The sequence below is a fragment of the Numenius arquata genome, chromosome 7, assembly GCF_964106895.1.
Source record: "Numenius arquata chromosome 7, bNumArq3.hap1.1, whole genome shotgun sequence".
NCBI lineage: Eukaryota > Metazoa > Chordata > Aves > Charadriiformes > Scolopacidae > Numenius > Numenius arquata.
The window spans coordinates 47,006,446-47,033,966 of NC_133582.1; positions in this window are offsets into that span (position 1 = coordinate 47,006,446).

The window sequence follows — 27,521 nt, forward strand, 5'->3', positions numbered from 1 at the left end:
TTTCATCACATATTTATCTGTGTGCTGTTCTGTGTTGCAGGTGTGGCAAATCTGCTCCATAATTACCAGGGAAAACTCTTGCATTGTACAGCTGTTTTAGAGTTGGTGTTGCAAGTTATACAATAAATAAATAATTATAAGATTAATAAACCCAGAAATTATTTTCCTAATTCCCTTGTAGCTTAGGTCAGAAGTTTTTCAGGATTAGTCAATTATCCACTAAAACCTGGAAAGTCCTTTCCCAAGAGGAGGAGGTAGCTGTGCTGTCAGGCCCATGTAGAGGACAAGCAGGCTGTCCCAAAAGCTGTCTGGAGACAGGCTCTGAGCTGCCACGCACAGAACATATATGGGGAGATCTGGGATAGTCAAAGGAAACACAGCTCACAGATCTATCTGGTCCTGAGAGAAAAAGGAAGTAAGGCCAAGACATCTCCAGCCTGGTTTCTTAGGGGCATGATGGGATCTGGGCAGACCAGCCCAGGAGAGGTGGTTTCCCAGCCCCACATTGCTCCCAGCTCCGAGGGGACTCAGCACCCCTTAGCACATCATCTACTCCGAACAGCACCACCACCCAGAAAAGAGAAGCAGCCTTTTTTGAGTATCTCAAGACTGTATCATTTCTTTCATCTTAAAAATGCGCTTCTGAAGCTTGCCAGATTTTGTTTCAGAGGATGAGCTGGAGGCAGGTAATAATAGCCATGAAGATTAAAATGATCTGAAGATTTAAGGTCTGAATAACAATAGGGAATTGTGTTTATATTAGTATTTCCCACCCAAGAGCTGGAGGATCATCTTTTTGGAGGTCTTCCACAGCTTGTTGTTCATGTATGTTATTTAAAACTAGTTTGGGCTATCAATCATTTCGAAGACAGAATTCCCAAAAATACATTACCCTTCTCTTACTGTTTTGCCTTTCTAAAGATGCATCATGTACAGACATGAAGATTCTTGCTCTTCTCCAAAAATATTCTTGTAAGTATTTCTGGCAGATAGGTTGCATGAACTGAAATCTCAGCACGAACAGATTTTAGATTTCTTCTTCTTTTATTTCCCTATAAAGACTTTGATAGATACAAGCCCTACTTTAAGGTTATAGAGCTATAATAATGTTGTAATAGTACAGTAGTGCAAAAAAATTATTGTATGCTAAGCAGAACTGAATAGTCTGTTGTATCAAATATAGCCCCATTTAAAGATATTTGAATAAATACCCAAATAGCAAAAGCAGAATTAGGGTTTACTGTTTTTATGCTGAATATGCTTTAATGCTTTAGAATAACCAATGAATATTGCTAAAAGGAAAAAAAAAAAAAAGAAGAAGAAGATGAAGATCCTGCAGACATCTTATCCTTTCTATTTTGTTGAGAGAGACAGGATATTCATTTGGACAGAAGGATTAACAATGTACCATCTCAGGGCAGGTCTCGTGTGGACAGCACTGCTGACCATTCATGCTGTCTTTGCCCCCACGAGGGTCTTCATCTCCCCCTGAAGTCAGTAAGGGTCTGTCAGTATGTTTATTTGTGCATTGAGTCTCCCTAACAGTCAATGCCTCCTGGAAAAAGAGAAATAAGTTGCTGTCTAGACTAGGGGCCAGGGTCAGCTTTAGGGTAGAATGCGTTGCCTCAATGCTCTTGTTGTGGTGCCAGACTGCTTCAGGATGCAATCTCTGTCAAGTGTCTGTATGGGTGGCTCTGTTGACAGGTCACGAGTGATGTCATTGGTGTGTACATCCTTAAAAACATACTGGGATGTAGGGAAGAGTCAGGGAGAAGCAGGAGGAAGCGTAAGGATGAAAGCTTTAGAAAATGTCAAGCAAAACAACTGTAAAATAAAGAAACACACCCTTGCAAATGTCTTTCCCTTCAAAATAGTGATGCCTACGCTGCTGCTGAATGGATCCCTTCCCACATCCATTAGTTAGGCAGCAGGTTCTTTCGCTGCCTGGAGCTCAGGACGAAAATTCTCTACAAGATTATTTCAGCCACTGAAACTCACTGTAGTGTCAGAAATTATGGTAGTTCCATGTGGTTATGATCCCTAGCTCTATGGCAACCTTAGTAAAGTAATTGCATTGATATGTGAATATGTCATTTTATAATTAACTCTAATTTTATTTTAGAAAGTAAAGTTCCTCATTATGCACCAATCAGCCATCTAATCCCTCAGCCTTCCCTTCTCTTCCCTCCTTAGGGAAGCCATAGAAACTTATCAAATATGCCACCTTCTTTTTTTAATGTGCTCATAAGAAGTCATCAGATAAGAGGCACTCTGACATCAGAAAAATGATTAAGCTATTTACAGTGAGTATATCCACCAATGAAGATACTATTAATTCAATAAAATCTATTTTTGAAAGATCTATTTTTGAATAACAAAGCCTCCTTCTCAGTTATTTTAAAGTCTAGGCATTATACATTAACTATAAAAGTTACACTCACATTACTTCCTTGTCATATAATAAATAGAAAGCAAAATTCTTGTTTCCTGATGAACACAAGAGCCATGATGGGTAGAATCAAAGGCATCCTCTCTATGGCACTGAAGAGAGTGTATGGTCCCAGATGCACCATCCTACTTTTGGCAAACAGTAGCTCAGTAGCCTGGTAACCTGGGAGTTTTATCAAGCCTTATAAGCCACAGATGACTTAAAAAAAATAATACAGGCACACCGGCCCTGGCCACCCATCCATATTAACTGCAGTCTTTAGGCAGAAATAAATGCTTGTGGTGAGGCACATAAAACCTAGACTGAGGCAACTGGTAGCTGATAACATCTGACTCATCTACCTAAGGTTCAGAAAAACATTTGAATATATGTACAAGTCCATTTCTCCTCAAAGCTGCTTATTATCATAGTGTTGAGTGAAGCATGTGCCAAAATGCTGTCCTGAAAAGGGATGTTATTCAAAAACAAACACCAACATTTTTTTCTGACTAAAATATGGATTTCTTTTTTCTTTCTTCTTCTTTTTTTCCTTTTTTGCTTTTGTTCACAGTCAGGTAAAGGTAGTAAAAATCTATTCAGATGTTTGTAGCTATGTGTCTCCAAATTATTGGTCAAAAAGGAATCCCTCTTTGGATTTGCAGCCTTTTAATTTAATTGGCTAACTGTTACTTGTTCTTGCATCCTCTGGGGGTGAACAGAAATGGAAACATGTCCTCTATTGTTTATTGACTTTCCCCCAGACATTTTGTTTATTGTTGCTTTTAATGTTCTTTTCTTGCTCTTCATCTAAGGAAGTTTCACATGCTGCTAAGAATGCTCACTTCTCTCAGCGCCTTTTATTTTGGATAAATCCTTTCTGAGACACAGCAGCAGAACAATACTTGTTCTAGGTGAGGTTATCAGTGACATGCCCTATTTAGGTGATGGCCTTCTCATTTACAGTATTATTTCTCACTTTACTCGTATTAACCATCCAACTGCTTTAACTTCTTTGTGTCTATTTATTCATTTATTTTGTTACTGCAGAAAAATATTGAGCAAGGATGTTTTTTCTGAAACATTTGGTGTTGCACCAGGGTCTTTGTATGAGCTTTTACAGTTAATTTAGTGACCAGTATCATCCTTCCTAAAGTGCTTACCTCAAACAGATGAAGACTTTTTCCTACATGAACAAAGGTAGTATTTATACATTTCAGAAGACAGTACATCTTAAACTTGCCACAAATCAAATACCTACTATAATTCATCCTATATTTCAGACCAGTGTAATTTCCAGAGTATGTAGGTTTGGAGAGGGAATGTAAAAAGAGACATTTCTTATCACTTTTCATGTAATTATGGATTTTTCCATCAAGGATGTTGGAGCACCCCAGTACTCAGATTTAACATGCAAACAATTGCCACAGGAATCATTTCCTGACCTCACCTCATTTTTGCCGGTTTATAATGCATTAATCTACATATTTCCTAACTCTTTATCAAGTCTCTTTCTCCATAGATATGCAAACACAGTCATCCAGAGACTCCTCTCAGCCCCACAAAGCAGAGCACATTCCTCTTATGAACTGCTGTCAACACAACCAAAAGATTGTGACAAGTTAGGAAACCCTTTATAGATTGATCTTCTGGGAGTTCCTGCTGCTCTACCCCAAGACCACAAAAATTTTGCCTTTTCTGTGTGGAATGACAGAGATGACAATATGCCTGGGTTGAAACAGTACAAAGTTCTTCAGGGCAAAATGATTACCTCGACCTTCCCCATGGACCCTATTAAAGACGGCTAAGCCTCTGTATTAGAGAGTTCTTGCAAGACAGCCTGCAATGGTTTGGGTTAACGCTATCCTCTGATGGTCCAAGAACTGACTTCCAAACAGGATTTTATAGTACTCAGTAATATGTAATGCAGCAGTGGTTCTTGTCCCTCACCACCTTCCATTAAGAATGCAGCTATTCATCGAATTAATCTGAAAAATAGGAGTGTAGTTCACAACATTAACCCAAGTCCAAGATAGTTAATTCAACATGCCTTTAGTACTGGGTGACAAAAAATACTGAGTAGCCAAGAGGGAAGTCCCTTTAAACTCATACTGATCACACTGGTGTGGAGCACATCGAGCATCTTAACCAGTCACACATGGAAAGAAGAGTAAGGTTTAGCTCTGGCACAAACCAGTGAATCATGGATAATAGTCAAGCTTTTCTGGTTAATTATAGAAAGTGTCAGGCTATGTTATATGAGGGAAGAAAGCAAAGGGTAAGAACAATAATTACCATGAAATTCATTGCCTGAAGTGTCAGGCAAAGTAATAACTAGGATTCTTCATGTTAGGAGAACAGGTAAAATTGGCAGCATGAGCAAGTACTTTATGAGAGTTCTAAGGTCCAAGTGAAAATATATTAGACCAATGTAAAACTTTAGTGTTTCAACATAGAAAGTCTGTTATGAACTCTGGGTTTTACTGCACCACTTTCAGCCAAGAGGCATATCTAAGCTTGGAGCAAGGTAGTTTAGAAGTTAAATCCTGTTCATACATACCTGGGTAGACAGCACCATGAAATAAATCAGAGCAGGACAGTTAAAAGCAAATATCAAAACTAAATCACATCTTGCACCTTTAAAGGCTAAATCATGTAAATTAGTCAGTCTCTGGAGCAGGTATTCAAGGGCAGAATAGGCCTGTCTCTCTTCAGCCTGCTCAGCAGCATTAGCAATGGGGATGTAATACTGCAGAGCAAGTGACTGTACTAAGGGTCCCAACTTTCTTCTCAGAATTGCCCTAAAGCTTTCATGAAGACCATGACAACAGCCAGTTTGCCCCCTGACATACCTGGGCTCAAGCACTGTTTTGGGTACCCACTCAAAAAACCTCTGATGGGCCAGACCTGCCGATTCCTCCCTCAACTGAGATTGTCCAGCCCCAGGGAAGCCCTCTGCAGATTCCCGCAGAGAGGATGATCAAGATACAAAGAGGTGGACTAGTTCCTGGTGGCAAAGGACAAGAGAGCTTTAAGTGATAAGATCATCATTATGATGGCCCTCATTTCCAGAATGGCAGAAGAAACATGCCTGATTCCTTGGGATGAGAAAGGGATTTGACACTCATGGTTTTGAGACTTATATTTTCAAACATCCTTTCCTCTGACTGCTGTGGCTGTCTCCAGAAAGCAAATAATACAGATAATGAACACAATCACCTTCAGAATTAAAAGGATGACATGCTTTAACAGGTATCAGAAGATTCCCCTTTGACATGACAAAATTGTTTTCACTTCAGAAAGCATTTTTTACAAAGTCACATACTCAAGGTTAATAACAAAATCTGAGGTGTGGGAATCATGAAATGAATGGATAGATGGCCTAGAAAACTTAAAACAGAGTTACATGAAGCACAGGGAAAGTCTGAAAAAGCAGCTGCATCTTGCATGAATGATTGGAGCACTGAAAGAATGGGTAACAAAGGAAAACAGATGCAGCAGAGAGATGTTGAACGGCTTTGATCATTCAAAGGCTTATACCTGCCAGTATTTAATGCTGATGGACAGATATGAAATGAGGATGATAAAAAGAAAGGGATGCTAAGCAATAACATTCAGCTTCATGAAGAATGAAAAGTGAAAAGGGACAAAAGAGTCAAAATAGTAAAGACAAAACAATCAAGCAAAACTAATCCTGTCTGGTACAAACACCTGGTGGAAATGGGCTCTGCAAAGGAAAGGACAGCTTGGAGAAGATCTGAACAAAAAGACTCATCCCAATATTTGCATCAGAAATTTTCAGGAAATTGCAGAATATGCCCCAGTGGGAGTAAAACTGCTCCTGAAGATGCACCCACATCATGGCAGAGCAAAGGAATTTGTTTCTCAGCTGTTCCCTGCCTAAAGCACAGTAAGACTTTTATTGCTCTTTTCAACCACACACCAGTGGAGCAGCCTTGGAAACCAGCCTTGGAGATGTATTATTATTGCTGCATTGCATTTGCTTTCACATTATTCCTATACCTGCATGAAATCTGTTACACTGATAGTACGTCTCAACTGTTGTCAGATTTATAACAGCAGGGATTTGTTGAAAGTAAGAGTTTTCTGAAGGACAGGCAAGATCCGGGTTTTTTTTACAATTTAGTGATTTTTTTTTTTAAAGGAGGTTAGTGAAAAAACTCAAACCGGAATTTTTGTCTGTTTCTTAATATTCTTGCAAGGAATCATTCCCCCTCCATGCCCAGATGGAGGTAACTCCCATGGTCACATTATTGAAGCATTACAACATCCTCTAATGTTAGTTTATAGTTTGCTGTTTTATGAACATTCCTGCCGGTAGACTCATTTCTCTGAATATTCATGGACAGGAAAAAACAAAGGAGTGCAAACAAATGCAAAAATATGCAATTTTTAAAATGTAACCAGAGCTTCAGAAGCTAGAGCACATCCATGAGCTATACTTAGCAGCGAATGTTAACCTGTTGCAGAGGGAACACATTAACAGTATAAAACTGCTACCTTGTGTCATACATCACATCTGGTGACATCTGCACTCACAACTTCCTGAAAAATCACCTTGCCTGAATTACATAAAAGTTTACCACTAAAAAAGTCTGTATTACAGCTTGTAATGCACAATTTTCCATATCATTATAGTGCAAGACTGCCTCTAATTTTGGGCATTAGGCTGATTCTGAATCAGGTAAATCATCATTTTATCACCTTGAAGTTCATTGTCAAAATTTAGTTCTGGCAAGCAATCAAAATGCAACTTCCTAGAGCGGGAACAGGCATCACTGCTCCCATCCTGGCCTGGCAGGTTAAGCCTATTTTACCAAAGTTCAAAAGAACTATTAGCCTGTTTAAAAATTTGATGAGCGTGAACATAAACAACAAGACCTGCAGCTTAATTACTGGCCTGCTTACTCAGCAGCTGAGCCGCAACTCTCTGAAGGCTGCTCTCAGCAGAAATGCCTCCTCAGAACTGAGGTAGCCCTGCCAGCGAGATGTTCCTTGCTCCACAATTCAACACCCTGTGCTTGAATTTAGGTTTTGTCTCATCAAATTTGTGCAGGGGGCAGTTGCAGACAAGAAGCTTTCTTCAACGACTGCTCTGAAATTGCATGATTTCAAGAAGCCAGATTTTGTTTAACTGTTTTAATTCTAATGTGTGCCTTCCAACAGAAATTGTAGGTTAGTACCTAGAGGTCACTTGCTATGGTCACAACACTTTCAGGTATGAAACTCAAGCTTTTTTACTGCTTAAGGCAAATTCACTGGAGCCAGAAGTACTTTAACTAATCTTTTTACTGCCATTGTTGTGTTCAGAACTTTCACATTTCACTAAGGTTAATTTAAAAAAAAAAAAAATCACAAAAAATTTCAGATGGAGAAAAAATTGCTGCTGTTTGGCAACACAGTTATTCGTTTCTTTAGCCAAAAAAAGGGCAGAGTACTGTAAGTCATCCCATGAGAAAACTGTGCTCTATAGCACAAACAAAAATGTAAAATAAGCCATTCTTAAGTAAGTTTTTTGGGGTAGGTGGGATGGGAAGATTCACATTTATCTTGCTGTTTTGAAATTTACTTACCAGCAGCTGGCAAAGGTTTATCCCTGCATAAAAACTCTGACATTTTACCAGTTAATTTCCCTAGTTATTTTCTGGAACAGAATCCCAGAGGTGAAATATTAATATCATTTAAAATCCCACCAATAAGGACAATGTGTAAGCAACATTTTCCCACGGATGCACAGAGACATCACAAAGAATGTATTGATCCCTTCCTATAAATGAACACTCCAATTAACAGTCCTTTTGGGATACTAACAGGTATCTCGGTCTAACCACAGGCTGTAACAGGCTCATAACATACAAAAGCAATGCAAAAATACCCTAAACTACTCTTAATTTACTTCCCAGCAAGAAAAAATAATTTGTTTTTGCATGTTGACTAATTTCAAACCTACTGATTACCTTCCCAAAGGCTCAGCTTATTTTCAGTCTAATAACCATACTGTACTACGAGGGCTGAGGGTAGAGAAATCCCCTTTGTAACCTAGCAATGAAACAATGTGTTTATAGGAAAACTAAGTGAGGCTGATAGAGTTGTTAATAGATCAAAAGAATTTTTGGACAGAGTGCCCCAAGAGTAAATTGTTATAGTTGTACCAGCTCTTGGAAACATCAGATATTCCTGGCAATGTTATTATGAACCTCCTTGGAGATCATGTGTGTTCCCTAATACTGCCTGCACATCTGCTAACTTTGGCCTCCAAAAGGTACATTTCCCTCCCAACCTTTGTATAAGCAGCTCTCAGGTCAGCTTGCACAATTAAGCAGAAATCTCTCTTCTCACTCTTCAGACTCTGGGGGAAAATTGATTACACTTTGGTCGCTGCCAAAGTATTTTAACGCCTTGATTTAAGGGTTGCTGCTCCCATAGAGAGGGAAAGCTTTCTTGCATTGGGTTGCCAAGACTCAGCCTTACAACTAGGAAAAAAATGTGAGGATGAACTGATATCTAGATTTGCTATGATGAAATACATACTGAAAAGATAGAATAACAAATGCATTATAAAGATTCCAAAGAAAGTGAAATTTCCTTACGTGCTCCAGCATCTCAGATGGCTTCTGAGGTCAGTTCTGTAGCCACTGGAGCAAGTGGGCTGGACAGCTTTGCCTTTTTAACTTAAGATACCTTCCCCTTCTCTTTTTCCATTTTGGTTTACCTGTCTCTCCTTCCCTGAAATTTGGCACTGAGAAACCAGGTCCTTCAGATGTTTGCAGAATGCTTCTTCCTCCTCACCCCATGTTATTTTTCTTTTCCACGCCTTTATTCCTACAGAATCCAAGCTGCCTTCTCTGGCTTCTGGCCACCTGAAAACACAGCAGAGTAGCTGTATGAATTGCATCTCATGGGAAATAGGAGTGGTATGACTGGAGTGATCGTGTTTATTATGTTTTTCATTTACAGCCTGCCTTGACATGCAAACATTAAAAGGTGGTTGTGAAGGTGGGGCACAGTTCCTACCTTATATCTTACTAAATTCTGGATCATATCCTGAGCGTATTTTCATGCTCTGATGACCCATTTCGCTGGAGAACCAGGAAAACTGCTTGTTACATTATCTTCCCATGCTTATTTACATCAATGGACAATGCTTCCACGGAAAATCTCAGCACTGGTCTAAGCCCACATAAGCAATTTCCCCAGTGCCACATCCTGTGCACTGCAACATGCACAGAACTGTAACATGGGACCTATGAATACAGCGAGTATCTATCTTGCTACTGGACATCAGTCCTACCTGCCACTTGCCCTTACCTCAGTTGCTCTTCCTCCTTTCCCTCTCCCCATATGTAGTGGTTATATATCACTGCACATATAGACCACACAGGCACATACCTCCATCTGAGCATTCAAGTTCAATAACCTAAATGAAAGCTATGTATAATAAAGCCTTAATCATACTTACTTTTCAGGAGCCTCTTAATAACTTATTTAAGAAGGTCAGCCTTGTAAGAATATATTTAAATTTTTAAGCCTCTTTTTGTCACATTAATTTTTATCATAGTTATGGATTTGAAAATAAAATTACAATTCCATTGCCATCAGAAGTCATTCTGTGTGAAGAGGCTCAGGAATCCTGCCCCAGCTTGTGATCTTACACAAACAATTGAAAGTTTGATACAGCGTCCACTTTTGCCTGAAGAAATGCAGTGATTTCAAAACCAGGTACTTTCAGATAACTGAAAGTTGTTAACCCACTGGTATGTGGGTCAGATGAGTGCAAGATACTCAAGGTTAGCCAAGAAAATTACACAGTGATTCAATGGAGGATGTATGCAAGGTCACACTAGTAATAAGTCATCGTTTAAAGATACTGTGGGTCATTATCAAGGATTGTAGTGGCTTCTCCATAACAATAAATGTCTTAGTCCAGATGCATTTTCTGCAAGACCTGCCATTGTACTCAAAGCAGTAAGAAACAAAGAGGTCTGTGTTATGCCAGAGGCCAGAAATTATCACAAATAATTCCTCTTAGTAGGATAGAAATTATCACAAGCAATTCCCCTTACCTTCAGATCCAAGAGAGATCCAGATCCAACTCCTTTTCTACTGCTACACAAGTGAAAATGAGTTAATTACTTGTGTTGGGGCAAGGAACTTGGAAAGGGCAGTGAGATCTCTCAGGAAACTTGAAAACAAATACCAAATGAGTCAGGCAGATCTCCACCAGGACCCCCTGCAGCCAGCCTGCCACACTTTCCATGTTACCACAACTTCAAAACTTCTCTACTCTGCTGCTTCTGCTGTCATGCTGTACGTGGGACATTGCAGCTAAATACCTACTTCTTTGATGATGCCAGCTGGCTACCAATTGTTTATATACTGATTATTAATGCAGTGCAGAAGAAAAATATACATAAAACTACATTTACCATTATTCCTGTATCCAGTATTTGGCTTCTAGTTTGATTTCAATGAAATACATCTTCCAGCTATGCAGAATTCCAGCGAAGAATGGAATTAGTGTCTTTCACATAGCTTGAGAATCCTGATCCACTGGTGTCATTCAATAATCTCTCACTAACATCAATAAGATCAACATTTCCTCTTCCACCAGTGATGTAACCTGTTAAAAAGCACAGATGCCTTCAGTAAAATTAAAAAGCAGGGATCATTCTCCACATCTACATATTACATACCTCAACCATCCTCAAGGCCACTGTGGTTGAAACATCACATATTTACTCTCATTGTAACCTGTGCATTTGTAAATTAATAAGCATAAACTGATTTGTTATCTGGGACAGAAAAGATGTGATTCTGTTTGCAAAGTCATTACACAATCAGTGTGTGAGACTTTTTGTATATAAAGTTTTGACCAGGTTTAGCAAAATATCCCTGAATAAAAAAACAATAAAAATGCAAATTTCAATTTGCCGCTGCAAAATTCATGAGTGGACCTTTTTAAGGGAATATCTCCAAATTGTTATACTCAGTTGTTAAAAATGGCACTTACAGCTGTCTATATCCTTTGGACAAGAGAGCGCAAACATAAAGGGAAATTGGCAAGCCTGTAAGTGCATTGTCCTTGTCTGTCCTTCCCTAGAAGAATTAGGCGAAGACATTCTGATACTTAAAGGAGGTTGTAGGAACATTTAATGGCTCTGTTAGAATTCTCTGCCTCATAGTTATGCATTGGCAGACCACATCAAATCACCAGCACAATGTAAATACTCCTCTACAGGATCACTAAAATAAGCCAGGCATCACCGCACCATCGGTGCACAAACCAAGGCACAGCTTCTCCCACAAGGAGTCGCTGAAAAATGCACATTTAGGATGTTGCTAAACAACCTACCAAGAAGAGGAGCTGTGAAGCAATATCATTTCAGCTTTTCAGTTGCCATTTTCTGGTGTTTCAAAAATTATGTTTTAAAATAAACCAGGTAGAAAAACAATTGGATAAAGGATACTTCAAAGGCACACAACTGAAAAAGTCATCTTTTGAAGGAAGACCATATTAAATGGATTAACTGTTCAACAGTTGATATAAAAATTGGTAGGAGCTGCAACATAGAAGGAATATATGTGGCAGACGTGAAGTTGGGACCCTACATAGTTTTTCCTTCCCTGTGAAAAATCAAGCATTTCCTCATTATTGCCAATAACAAATTGTGAGTGACATAAACCAGCAAAATTTTTATAGTAGAACTAGATCTAAGTTTTAATCAACAGATGTGCAACTCAAAGCTGTTCTTAGCAAATAAAACTCCACTTTCAAAGAACTACAGTTCTCTTAAACACTTTGTAAAACTAAGGAGAGGATTGTTTGTATCATCCACAGTGTCTCAGTAACATTCTTCTCTGTGGATAAACTCTAAATATATTCATAATGACAAATAAAACTCTGACTTAAAATATCATGCCTATATTTTCAAAAATTACTAAGTCTTTTTAGTCCTCAGCTTCTGACACCTCAAAGTAACATGATTTTCAGAAATGCCAATATTTAAACCTCTATAGAGCAGGTTTCCCCCCAAAAAGCATCCTAAATGGACATCTCAAAAAATCCATCTTTGAAAAGTTTAGATTTAAGTTTAGGAAGTTCATGAAAGGTCCAGACACAAGGACTGAAATATCAATTTTTTTTCCCAAAAGATTTAACAGTACAGGCAACAACAGAACAAGTTTTACCACTGTACGTTTCTTACAGTCATCCAGACTGATATGACAGGATCAGTTATAAGGATCAGGAGATCATTTAACCTTCAAACATTTTTAATCCATGGCTTCTAGCTACAGTTGCAGGAGGAAGAATACTTATATTCTAAATCTGGAGTTGTTAATATTTTTTAGTAGTTTTTATTTCTCACATTTTCAGGTCTTTGCTTCCAGCGTGGTTTAGTGATCATATCATGTCAAAAAGTTCCTTCCACAGGAGGCAAGTAATAGCCTTCACTTGAGTGACTAAATTGTATTTTACTTAACTGAATCATACTGTGTTTAAATTAAATTAAATGCATTGCAAAAGAACCAGAATACACATGCACTACTTTGCACCTCTGGAAAGACTTCTAGCTCTTTCCTCATTATTGTCTTGGGCTAATGTCTAGCTCCTTCCAAAAGCACAGCTAGTCCTTCAGTGGAATTGAGCTGAACTCTAATTTATGGGTAGGCAGACAAAAAATGCAGCTTTCTAAAGATTATTTTAGGCTTCACATTTATATGAAATAATAGCCTTCTGCTTTTGGAATACTCACTTCAAACACCAATTTTATTGTAAATGATAGAATTTTCTCTAGATATAGCCCATGTAATTTCAGTGGGGGTTCCCCCCCCCAACTTCTGAATAATTTTTAGTAAATGGAGTATATTTGGATACAAAAACATCCATAAAGTCTTCATCTCAACTCCTCTATCAGTTTGTGATTCAAAAGGTTGAAGAGGTCTGCAGCATCAAACCAACAGCCTGTAATTTTGAAACTGATAGAAGGACTTCTCTCTCATCTGGAGTTAATAGGCTTAAAAGGCTGAAACTGTACACTTTATTACTACAGATCTAGAAAAATTTCAAATCCAAAAGGCTGTTTGGAGCTTATTTCGTCTTAGGTGCAATAGTTGACTTTCCTTGAATCTTTAGTTAAGACTTGTAAGTGAGAATTGCAAGGTGAAAATCTGAGTTTAGCTCTCATTCCTAATTTAAAGGGAAAAAAACCTCATCTTTCACGTCTACAATAATTATTTTAAGGGTGAAGCCTTACAGAAAAAAAAAAAAAAAAAGACAGTCTCACAAGTGTTTTATTCTTCTATTTCAAGTGTATCCATACAGTTTGCAGAATAACTGATTTTGCTCAGGAAATGGTGGGCATATTTCATCCTTTAATTGTATTTATTTGGTCCTGCATTTTTTCCCTAAAACTTAATCCTCTGTTTATCCTCAGAAATCTCTCTTTAGTGATGTCTTGAAAATTAGCATCTTATCTGTGATGCATGTTGTCTTATCTGTTATGCATGTGATGCAAATAGGAAAGGGACTACAAGATCTTCACACCAAGGTTCATCTGCCTACAATTCATTATGCTGCTTTTAGTGGCCTCCACCTTCCACAGTGTCAGAGATGCCATGACTAGAAGTCTCTCAAAGATGGTGTAACGTGGAGATGCACTACCAAAGCATCATTCACGTAAAGGTTCCTGTGCAACCTGCTCTAGGTGGACCTGCTTTGGCAGGGGGGTTGGACTAGATGATCTCCAGAGGTCCCTTCCAACCCCATATCGTTCTGTGATTCTGTAAAATACTTGTGGGCAGTCTGCAATGAATGTTGTACCAGAAGAGTATTGTAGAAGCTGAAAAGAGCACTGTTATGGTGAGATGGCTTATGAGCTACACTGACAGTTTTATGGAAGGATTTACCTTCCAGATTGCAGCACGTAATTTAACAACTAAACTATTGTCCCCAGCACAAGGAAAATGTTATATTTTTAAAGGGAAAACCATGATAGTACACATACAGATTGACTTATTTTCTGTCAATTGACACATGTCTGGGGAGTGCTCTTTCCTCCCCACTGCTTTTCTGCAAATAAAATATTCTGAGAAAATGATGTTTGAGACCAGCATGCCAAACCCAAATACCTCAGATATTTTTCAGTTTTCTTTATGAAGAGCAATATCCGGGTAGCTTTAGAAAACTGCCAGATTATTTTTAAAACCAGACTCCTGACTCACTCCTTCCTCATGTGTTTGGATATACATGATTCAGTGGAAAACGTCTGGAGTTTTCTTGCAGTAAAAACACTGCATAGGGGTAATGGGTGTGATAATCATTATACTGAAAAGTTAGGTCAAAAGATCAGTTGGATAAGCGTTACCTTCCTCCCAAACTCAGAAGAATTTTGTTGTCAATCAGGAAGCAGCTGCTGTGCGACAGTGATTGGTACTTATTTTGCTCCACCCTCTGCAGGGCTGTAGACCTCACATCCTTTAAACAGTACAATACAGGGGTACAGGAGGGAAACAGCTCTGAACCATATGGAGCACACACTTGTTGTTCACTGCCTAGCCAGCATTTCTGATCAGCAACATGGCCAGTGTTGGTGCTCCAGATGAGGCAGCAGCCCCCAGGCTCCCCCAGGGTGCCAGCGGGTGCTGCAAGGCAGGATGCCACACATTCCTGGCAGCAGGACCAGCCACCATGCAGCCCCAGCTGGGAGCCAGTGGGAGCCAGGCAGGGTCGGCACATGGCCCTGGAAGGGCAGAGTGCCCACTAGGTTCAGCACCATACCCAGTCATCTTCTCCCACTTCAAACACTCTCACTCTTGACCAGGCTTCCCAAGAATTCAGGGGGAAAAGCCCTGACACAGGTGGATCTTGATGCTGCCTCCCGAGAAGGTATCTCCACCTCCACTGGTTTGTACGTGACAAGTTTATATGCTGAATTACATCAACTGAGAGTCCTAATTAGCCATTCGTTTTTGTCCTGAATTGATTCGAAATTTAGGTCTACTGCATTAAATTGACAGGGATGTTATTTCCATATGCAACTAATTTATACTGTTATGAAGTTCCCCTGTATCTTATCCTTTCACCAACCTTCTGGCAGCTCTCTCACTACGAAATCCTTTTTTTCTGTCAGATAGGGCTCCGAGGTCAAAGGTACATGCACAACATTGACAATTTTTGGTAACACATAACAAAAATATTTTATGTTTAATAGGAGACAAATAACCCCTGCCATCATGTTGCTCAATCCTAACCCTCGGCTTTCATCATCTAAGTTGCAACAGTATGTCAAAATTTCTCCAGTGGATTTTGATTCCTACAACTGGAAATGTTCCCACTTCCCAGATGGCCAAATTTTTTGATTGGACAGATTATTAATGTAGTCATTTCTTTCTCTGTTACTAATAAATGTATAAAATAATCTTGCTGCACTGTCAGGAGATTCCATCCCTGCCTGCTATTACCTCTTTCTGAACTGAGGAGAGGGGGGGAAAAACCCATAAAACTAATCCTTTCTTCAGTTTCCTAACGATCTTTTAATTTCAAGTATGAAGAAGAGAATACATGACTGTCAGCCCCTGCTAAATTGCTGGAAAAAGTTAGGATTATCTTTTTACCACCTTATTACATAAAAGCTTATAAGTATGATATTTGCTTTGATCTATTTGGGGCTGAATTTGGTACAAGTACACAAAAGGATAAAGACAGGAGAACTTGAAAATAAGACAAATCAGACTGCATACATACATACTACATACATCTTTTCACGAGGAAAGCGCTTTTTTTTTCTGTCTCATTTATATAGCCTCCTTTTCCAGAAAGGGGAATTTTAAGATGTATATGTTACATTTTACAATGGATATCTTAAAATTATCCATCTTAAAATTCATATGAAACAAGCGGGAAAAACAAACACTGTAGCACTCCCCCTCTACAAGGTGAATAAAACACTTCTTCAGAATAATTTTGGCAGCACTCCCTGGATTTAGTTCCTCATATGCCAATATAGGGATGCCAATGTACATTACACAAATGTCTCTATCATATCAGTGCCCACTTATTACCTTGTGAAACGGTTTTATTGGCAGTGAACAAGACAGGACTCAAAAAACATGTCAAGTGTTGCACGGGCATTCCCTACGTCTGTCAAAGTGTCCAGTACACTGTCCTACGTCTCCAGTAAGTTTGCCCAGCTCCTCCTATCCTCAGCAACTTTAGCAAAGCCCTATCAGCTAACATAAGAATTCTCCCAAAGAACTAAAACCCATAACAGGAAAGAAATTGCACCAAATGGTCAAAACCTAGCTACAAAGAAAAGCCCTTTTTCCCCCTTCTCTCTCTCAGTTCTGCTCTGGAATCTCACATGGACATAACTCCTGAGGAGTAAATTGAAGACTTCTTGGTATACACAAGAAAATGCTCACTCTAGCAATACTTCCCTCTTCTCACCTGTAAAGTGAGAAGATGGCACCATTTTGGTGGAAGATGGAGCCATTGTCCACCAGGAGCTCTGGATGACCATCCCCATGATCTAATTCCCCAGCTCCCTGGAAGATGGAAACACCAACCTCCTTTTCACAAGAGAATTTTTTCCAAACCTTCCTGTAGCACAGGTCCAGCCTGCCCTGAGGTTTGTCTGGACTCCAGGATGGGACCAAAACTAGCACTAAGAGTGGGACAGGAATCCTGGGGAAGAAAGGAAGAGTACTGATATGTGCAGCAGTGTCCCTGTCACCGATGGACTGCTGCATCTCTCACTCAAGTTTCAAGCTGCAGGGACGAATCTCATTTTCCTGGCAGCAGCAGCCTCGAGAAAGCTGTATTTCCTTGCTCCAAGGAGCTTCTCTGATGGCAGTAGCTGAGAAGCGGTCTCAGTTAGGGCTGTGGGTTGAAGCAGGCAGCAGAAGGAAAGGGGAAGCCAAGGGGGAAGCTTCTTCAGTCTCACCACAGCAGACCATGCACTAATAAGCAGCTGGGCCCCAGGCTGCATTTAGATGCTGTCTTTCATCCAGGCTGCAACTCTGCCCTTGCAGTCCTCTGCAACTGGGCACCTGCACGAACCAACAGGAGAGTTGTGGTTCAGACAAGCATTTGCTTCTCTTTTACAACTGTCATCAAAGATGGTGCATGAGAACGGTGAGGACATTGAGGGGCCCACGAGCAGCGCTAGGAGGTTGGGCAGGATCACAAGCAAAAGATACAATGCTATTGTGGAAAAGTAAATACCACACTGCAATATATAAACCGGAACATATTTTGAGATACACATTAAGGAACACCTCTAATTTACTCTGATAAGACCAAAATAGATCCATGTCCAGTTATGGCCAATATACACCAGGAAGCGCATGGGCTAAATTGGAGAGAGTTTGGAGAAAAAATGTTAATCATAAAACTAGAAAACAATACCCGTGACAACATAACAAATTGGAATTGCATAGCTTAACAAATAACTAAAGAGAGATGCAATAACAGACTTCAGAGGGTGAACATAATCTATTCTCTATGTTGACAGTAGAAAGAACAAAAAGTAAAGCATTCAAATTTCTGCAAAAAAGATTTAGACATGAGGCAAACCAAACTAATAATAGGGGCAAGAAAACACTGGAATAGCTCGCTTAGGAGATTGCGGGATCTCCCTCACTGGGAACTGTCAGAACAACTAGTGTGGCTTACCTCATTTTAGTGCAGGGGAATGGGCTACACGCCATTACCGGGTCTCTTCCAACCCACATCACTCCAGAGGATGCCAAACAGGGGTCAGGATGAGCACATTTTCCTCCTGAAATATGGTTTCTGAAGACAGAAAAGGTACATTTACAAGATCCATTGCAGTCTCACAATGACTATTCCCCTTTACTATTTGGAAAAAGATGGGGAAAGGTTCCCCAACAAATTCTAATGAGAAGCACCTGCTTCAAATAATTCAAAATTAGTGGGCAGAAGGGTGGTTCATCCAGAAGGTAGCAGAGAGCAGCCCAGTCAGGAGCCTTCCTCTTCTCACTGTTCATACATGCAGCCTGAAGCGAGATGGGGTGAGCACCCCTCTCTCCACACATGAAGCAGAGCTTCCTCCTGGTCTTGGATGAACCTGAGAGGACCTGGAGAGCAAGGGGTCGTCGCCCAGGGCAGCACATCATACACAAGGGCAGATGCTGATGAATCACAACGCCAAATGTTTTGACACTATGCTGGACACAACCCTGTCTTCTTAGCACTCTCTCCAGAGCTTAAGTCCTGGCTAAAATGGAAGTGGAAAGCCTACTCTGAGCCAGTATTTAGGGAAAAAAAAATCACCTACTTGCTGTAGAGTCACAGCATAAGCATTTCCTAAATTTCCTACCTCAAGTGGGACATTCACGTGAATATGTCAGGATTTGGTTCATCATACTTAAACCCTCAAAGGGTTCAGAATAATGTAGTTCCTGATGCTCACCCCCACTAAGCCAGAGGATCAAATATTTTGATACTTGTTTCATTCAGAAACATCAGTACAGAAAACGCCAGCAAGAAAAATCAAAACTGCTGTTCTAGAAAAAAGGCTACTTTGTAAGCCCATCGTGGCCGAGGCTCTGGGTTTCTTAGTGATGAGTTTGACCTAAATTCTCACTTTGGGCTTTTCAGTGGTGAAAATTCAAAGGCACCTTCAGTAAATTTTGAAGTGAAGAGTTCTATTGAATAAGATAAAAATTAATAATACAATCACTACAGCATCCCCTGTATATTTAATTTGATATTTATTTCAATTATTTTGTATTGCTACTACGTTTCTTATGTTTCTGGAGTACTGTGAAATTTTACATCACATTATGGAATTTATCAGAGAGCGAGGTAATTTTGAGAATGAGATTGAGGAGAACTGTGACTTTTATGGGTATTGGAAGCCATTTAGATCTCTGAAATTATGCATATTACATCAACTCTTAAACCATCAGTACTGGAATTATTTGGCACAGAAATTAACATTATTAAATTTGAGAACCAGCCTCTCCCCTGCTGATGAATGGAACAATTCATCCCATCCCCACTGCTGTTGGCTTAGGCTGCATTTCTTGAAAAAATTACACCCTTGCTTAACTCAGTCCTTGATTTAAGTGGGTAACTCACCTGTTAAATTAAACATACATGGAAGTGCTAGGGGGGCTGCACAGATGACAGTGCTGGTTTGAGCATCGTTCACTTTCATTAGCAAGTCTTAGGACTAGGATCCACATGGAAATGAAAGCTGAGCCTCAGGAGGAAAACGCTACAGCAACAGGTGGTATTGATGGCCAAGTCCTCACCACTGGGTGACAGAAACACAGAAGGGTTGAGGATAGTGTTTACAAATCTTTAGACTTCAGCATAGAAAATCAAAATTCAAAACACCTAGACATCATTCCTACCAGTAGGATAACAATTATCCCACTTCTTAGGCAATTTTAGTCAAAAATATTACTGTGCCTGGAGAGCAGTAATGCCTACCATGAATAAGCCAGAGTCTTTAAATCATTTGATTACATTAACTCTACTAATATTTGCTTTACATAATAATAAACAAAGGGAAATATTTTCATCTCATTGATGAGGCAATTGTGCAACTATTTCTGTCTAATGCTCATTGAACAACACAATACAGCAATAAGAATTTAGTCAGGTAAAAATAAATTTGCTATTTGAAATCATCTCACTTTAGTTTTCAGTGACAGATATCCTGTCACCCCTATTTGATGCTGAAGAATTATTTTCCTGTCTGTCTGGAGGTTTGCAAGCTGAGCATGGTTATTTTGCTGTCTGGCACATCAAAGCTCTGGGTTACCAGGTAGTACTTATAAATGTACAGTGCACCAGGGATTGCTGGAGCAAATATTACATGTCTCTCTCACACTTTTTGTGCTCTTCTACTCACTTTCAGGGCTCAGGATTGTTGCAGAGGGAGCTCATCCATGCTTTCTTTTTGGCCTTTTCTGTTGCAACATTGACTGGGCTACAAAGGGGCAACTTGTCTGTAGCCACCATTCTACTGGGAAATAAAGGGGTCAGACCTGGTGTATTCTGCCAAGTTCAAAGGATGCCTTTCTCCATTAAGTGGAACAAAAAAAAACCAGCTGCAAGAGCTTGTTTCTGTCAGACATTCACAAGCGGAAACAACTGCTTGTAAGTAGGAAAAGAACCAACAATACCAGAAAAAAAGATGCCCTTTCTGCACCTGCCTTAAATTTTTTCTGGTTCTCTTTTATATTGACTGGTTTTGTGTCCATACTTATACATGTTAAATATAATAGATATCACAATACTCCAAACAGGAGTGATCCCCTACAAAGACATCTGTAATGTATCTATGCCACTAATCTTTTCCTACAGTCTTACCTGCATTTCCATGCCTGATGCATATGAAATTATATGACTCCACATGTTAACTATTTGCTGGCAGAGCTTCCCACTTCTACCTTGCAGGATCTATCCTGTACACCATATATAATATCTTGTCACAAATGTTGGGGAAAAAAAGTCCAAACTTTACTCAAGTATCTGAAGAGCTTTTTGTCTCTGATCCTCTTCTACTAAACAAGAAAGCATCGTGTAACAGAAAAAACATCTAATAGATAGCAGTCACAAATGCCTTGACTTCAGGGAAGGAATTTTTTTGATGCAGAGATCAGCCCATACCCTTAAAAGTGAGGAATTCTATAGAATTTCCAACATCTTGGCTGTATTTCCTAAACCGCAAAATGGTTGAAATATTGCATTTATCTTTCTTTCTGTCCTTATCAATTGCCAGCCTACTCTGCTTGAATTCATAAAAATGTAAAATTCTGTGAGGTAAGATTCCACTTCTTAGAAGGAGAAGCCTGGAGAAGCAAGAAGTAACATGGCTAATAGTGCTATTACATTTCTCCTTTTGATCAGTCTGCATGATTTATGGCAGACAATTGGTCTCATAGAAATATATTAAATAATGCTTAAGAACAAGAGGAAAATAAATTCAAATAAGAGAGACAGTAACAGATAGTTAACAGAGGTAGTATCTGGGTTGTTGGGGTGGGAATTTCAGTTTTGCATTTCTAAACTTTTTTCCATTTGGTCTTTTTAGCCTTAGTTATGTGTTGCTTAGGAATTGCATACATAAAAACAACTAAGTTAACTCTTTTACTTCCATGATATTTTAATAATGTTGAAAGTTTAGATTATTATTATGCATGTAAGGCTCACTGAAGGCTAAGGTTGATTCACAGCCCCAACACACGAGATGGTTCATTTTCTCCATGGCACTAATGGTTTAATCATTCCTACTATTCCCTGAGCACATTTATATTCTTTGAACTTTCTTTGAAGCTAAGATTTTACACTTTTCTCTGATCTCGTTTATTTATATCCTCCTCATACTTTACTTCTAAGCAGATCTTCTACTGTACTTGAACCCCAGGGAGCATATACTGCATAGCGTTACAGTCCCAATATTGGAAAAACAGTGATATGAGTGATATAAGATAGGATTATAATAGGCATAAAAAATGGAACCTTAATCACACTTGTGAGAATTCCCATTTGGTGGGGTAGATTAATTCAAAAGTGTCAAGTCTTATGAATGAAATCTGACAATGATATACAACCTCAGGAACAGGGATTTCACCCTAATATATTATTTCACCCACCCACTTATAACAAACATAATTGATGTGGGATATGCACAATACAGGTACTTTCTCAGAAGACTAAATCTATCCTTTCTGGAAGGCTAGGAAAGGAAAAACTTGCAGGAATAGAGTCATCTCCGTTAAATCTAGCCAACTAAAAGTTAGACATCTAATTTATGCAAACTGTCTAACCTCTGTCTCAACAGCATGTGTTAGACACTTCTAAACGATAACTCATCTCACCCTGAGTAGGAGTCTAAGACAGATAGAAACAACGATCCACATCTGAGCACTCCAGCACAGTGCGCAGTGTGGGTTCCTGACCTAGGGGAACCTCAGAGGAAGCCGAGAGAGCTACCAGGAGCCCATGAATTGTACGACAGCAGGTGACAAGATGTGGGCAGAGCGATGAACAACAGCAGCCAAGCTTCCCCCACATATAAAAGGAGCTCTACCAACCAGGGTGGGCAAACAAGGCATGGCGCATCAGCAAGGGCATGGCAGTTTGCATGGAAGGGCATGCAGGAAGGGTGCTGCAGCTCTGCCAGCTCAACCAGGGAGCAGTGGTATCCAACCGGGAAAAGCCACAGCCTCCTTAAGCTCTGCACCCATCATGACTGACACAGCTTCCCAGACAGAGCTCTGGTGGGAACATGCTGCCGCCCAGGTGCCAGGCTGCAGGCTGTGCCCTGCTCTTACACCAGTATCTGATGGCAGCAGTGAGCACACCTGTGGGAGGTGCACCCAGGGAGAGGAACTTCTACACTTGGTGACAGAGCTCCAGGAGGAGGTGAGTACATTGAGGAGTATCAGGGAGAGTAAGAGACAGGGAGGCTACTGGAGTCACAGTCTACCTTCCCTGAGATGGGCCCAACAGGCAGGCAGAAGCATAGGTTCCCTATCCTCTCTCCACCTGGCTGAACACAGTGCCTTAAGGGATAGGGGACAATGACACATCTCCTCTGTGAGATGGAAGACCATAGGAGGGTTGTGAGGTAAGAGGGAGAAAATTAGAAGGGCCAAAGCCCAACTAGAAATTAATCTGGCTACTGCCATAAAAGACAATTAAAATATTTCTATAAGTACATTAGCAGCAAAAGGAGGGCTGAGGAGAATCTCCATCCTTTATTTGATGCAGGGGGAAACATAGTGACATAAGATGAGGAAAAGGCTGAGATACTTAATGCTGCCTTTGCCTCAGTCCCTAATAGTAAAATCAATTATTCTGTGGGTAGCCACCCCCCTGAGCTGGAAGACAGAAACAGGGAGAAGAATGAAGCCCCCATAATCTAAGGGGAAATGGTTAGTGACCTGCTACACCACTTACACACACACCAGTCTATGGGGCTGGATGGGATCCACCCAAGGGTACTGAGAGAGCTGGTGGAAATGCTCACCAAGCCACTTCCCATCATTTAGCAGCAGTCCTGGATAACCGGGGAGGTCCCTGTTGACTGGAGGTTAGCAAATGTGATGTCCATCTACAAGAAGGGCCAGAAGGAGGATCCAGGGAGCTGCAGGCCTGTCAGTCTGACCTTGGTGCCAGGAGGGTTATGGAGCAGATCTTCTTGAGTGCCATCACACAGCACATACAGGACAACCAGGTGATCGTGCCCAGTCAGCATTGGTTTGTGAAAGGCAGGTCCTGCTTGACCAACCTAATCTCCTTCGATAACAAGGTGATCTTCTTGGATGAGGGAAAGGCTGTGGATGTTGTCTACCTAGACTTTAGTAAAGCCTCTGACCTCATTTCCCACAGCATTCTACTGGAGAAACTGGCTGCACATGGCTTGGGCAGGTGTACTCTTCACTGGATAAAAAACTGGTTGGATGGCTGGGCCCAAAGAGTGGTGGTGAAGGGATTTAAATCCAGTTGGCGACCGGTCACAAGTGGTGTTCCCCAGGGCTCAGTATTGGGGCCCGTTCTGTTCTGTGAGTGGTACTTTTCACACTCTGCCCCATGGAGAAACAATGACAGTAGCTGATCAGATGGGCTTGCTTAAATTTGTTGCTGGCTCTACTTAGCTTGGGTCAGCTCAAACTTAGAGAGCCTCACATTTCTCAAGCTAGGAGTTTATAGGTGTACACGAATTTGGGGGATTCAAGTCCTTTCAAGTTATTTCACAGTAGAGACAAGTGAGCATACCAGCAATTGTTAGCAGAATTGGTTCCTTCAAATTCTTTTCTTGGTCACTGCTTATATGAGAAATACAGTACAGAAAGAGATCAGAAAAACAATATGCCCGTGACAATTTTTATTTGTGTCTGCCTTATTGTCAAAACACTACATATGTAACTAACTTTTCCCAAAGGTCTGATCAAAAACATCAAGTTGTCCTGGGGAATCTGCATATAGTAATGACATTAAAGCATTAGTAACTACTACAGAGTAGAGGTATATGACCTTGTAGATTCATTAACATACTCTTGCTTCTTTTTCTTATGTAAGGCTGGCCTAAGTTTCTAATTCTTCCATTTCCAGAGCTGACCTTTGATTTGTTTCATTCCCAGTCCATTTTCTGAACACGCATATATCTTTGTAAGTTATATGAGTGTTTATGCTATTCATGATGATGGGAGTGATGACAATAAAACTGAAGTTACTTCTGTATAACTGCCTTGTCTGGCTCTTCTCCCCTCAAGACAGAACTCACTACCTTTACAGCAACACAAAGAGATATTCTGTGCCTATTAATGTAGAACAGGCAAGTAGCAAGTCACAAACCACAGTGCAGATTGCTGTAGAAGGATGCACAGCTCAATTTAAAAAAATGTGACAATTTATATATCCACAAGATTCCATTGTCTGAAATTATTTTAATAATAGGTATTGTAGATCACCAAAATCTGGAAATTTTTCACCTCTGACAGTGATTGAAAGGAAAGAAAAATATGGTCAATGTCAGTTTCCATTGCTGTGTTTCTCATCAAAACACTCCACCTACACTGTAATTTGTTGTGGAGTTTTGATTGAGGACAGCATTGTGTTCTAGAGAAACTGTTTAAAATAATGATACAAAAGTATTACTGACTATTACAGATTTGGAGTTTCTGAGTTTGTTGTTAAATTAGCATATTCTGCCCTCTCCACTTTCCCACCAGCTGACAGATTTTTTAAGTCTCTTTGATTTATGTCCACTTTGGTTGAATCTGCCTGGCTTGAGTTATGAGTCATATTTGAAGGATGAGCCAGCCAGACTTCCCCTTGCACAACCGTTTAGGCAACCTAAGACAACGGGAAAGGAGAATGGAGAAAACCCACAAAGCACTTGTAGGGCAGTTCTTGCACAAAAGGCACACTGCATCTGTATTTCACAGTATAGAGCTGGCCTGGAACTGAAAGTGGTGTGTTGGTATGTCCAAATTTACATCCTTCTTGGTAAATTGAACAGCTCCGGAACTCAATTCTATGTATTCATATAGAATTCTATGATTCTATACTTGGAGAAAGATCTGGGGCCAGCCAAAGCACTCTTCTAAGCAATTGCTGGTCATGGAGCAGGAATCAACACAGACCAAAGAGCAGCGCCAGTGGGGAGACGGCAGCCATCCTGTCTGGGAGACTAAGAGCATTTAATAGTAGAGACACAGGCTATTCTGTGCTAGCTGGTCTGAAAACAAGAGAACGATCAAGATGTCTTTAAAATTTATACCTTGATGTCCCTCTTCATACAGTACTGGGGTGGGAGCAGAAAGTTTCTCCTTCCAAAAAGAGAGCGCCTTTTGGTTAGTTGAAATTTTCCTACTTATTCACAACAAAACTTATACTGCACCTTGGGAAATAGTGATAGAATTAGCCTTAAACACACAGTTATAAAATGTAATTCCTGTATCTGACAGAGCTAGTCTCCTTCCTAATGAACTCAATTACAAGGAAAACTAACTCATGGTCACAAAATAGTCTTTGGAGTGCAGCAGTAACATCTATGGGCATGAGTATCCAGCTAACGTATAACCTCTCAGACATCAAGAGATTTTCAAAAGAAGTAAGAGGGATGCTGTCTGACAGCGTGACAAAAGTTTACTGGATTCATCATCTTGAACATCTTTAACACACATATTGATGACAGCAGTTAGTCAACAGCACTGAATCTCCAATACAAATACTATTTGATATTTTTAAGATAATTCTGAGAATTATTGCACACAGTCATTCCTCAGGATAGCTAGAAAGCTAGAAGCGGACACAAATACAAATGCTACATCTTCATTCTGGTCAAATGGTTCCCTGTTCCATGGTACAAAATTCCCCAAACTACAAGATGAATGAAACTATCAACATGATTTGCTTTCAGAAAGTTCTTGGATGCTGCCAAGCTCTAAAGCATCCTTATATATATTAAAAAAAAAAAAATTAAAAAATTAATCAGTTGGCCAAAATGTAGAAGCATTGAAGAAACACTGAAATCTGCTTATGACTACTACTCTCGACAGAGTTCTTTGTCTCGCCTCATTTTATCCATGGACAGCACTGTCCTCAAGTAACATGCAACAGAAAGTTACTATAGGCAACAATTCTTCTATCTCTGACTTTCATATCTAAAGATTTCTTTAGGTATGATATTTAGAACAACTACTGTCCTTTAGAAGATAATATTTATGCAATTGTACTGATTGAGTCAACATATGCTAAAATATGAAGAACAGATTTAAAAAAAAAAAAAAAAGTCCTAACGTTACACAAACAGGAAAACAAAGGACTTAAAGCAGTGAAAATATGCAGTCTGCTGTTTGCTGTCTTCTAATACTGGCTTTGCCTATGCGAGAGTACCCTGACAAAAAGCAGCTGAGCTCACGTGCTCCCAAAATGTTGACTGCCAATCCAGTCCTCATGAGAAAATGAACGATAATGAAGCCACACCACATGAAATTACAAGAAAATTCCAAACACATCTATTATTTATCACACTCAGTGTAAAATACATACAAGAACAAATGAGTTCTGTTCAACTCTCTCTAACCGATGAAAGCCTTCCAAAATGAAATTCCTAAATTATCTTTTTTTTCCAATAAAAGTAAATTTTGTACTTCTTTTGAACTAAGCATGTCAAAATTCTCATGAAGAATTCCCTTTTGCAAATGTTCAAGGACAATTCATCAAAACCAATCTACAGTCTCATAAATACAATCTCCAACTGCATGTCAAGTTAACGTACAATAGCTATGTACCCCTATGAGTCTGCTCTTTGGGCACCTGTGCATTTCAGTAAAAGCATGTATGCATGTGTATGCACACGTAGTGCAGGCAGGGAATGGAGATTTGCATTTCAAACACTGAACAGGCAGAACAGGATTAAATTTACAAGAAAACTGAATAGCCTTTGAAAATGCAGCCCACATAATTCAATCAATTACCTAAATATTGGTTTGGTCCCTTTTCTGCATCCATACTCTGTTCCATATACAAATCCCTCTGGGAAGATTCTTAGCTGCCATGGAATAAGAGACAGGACAGGATGCG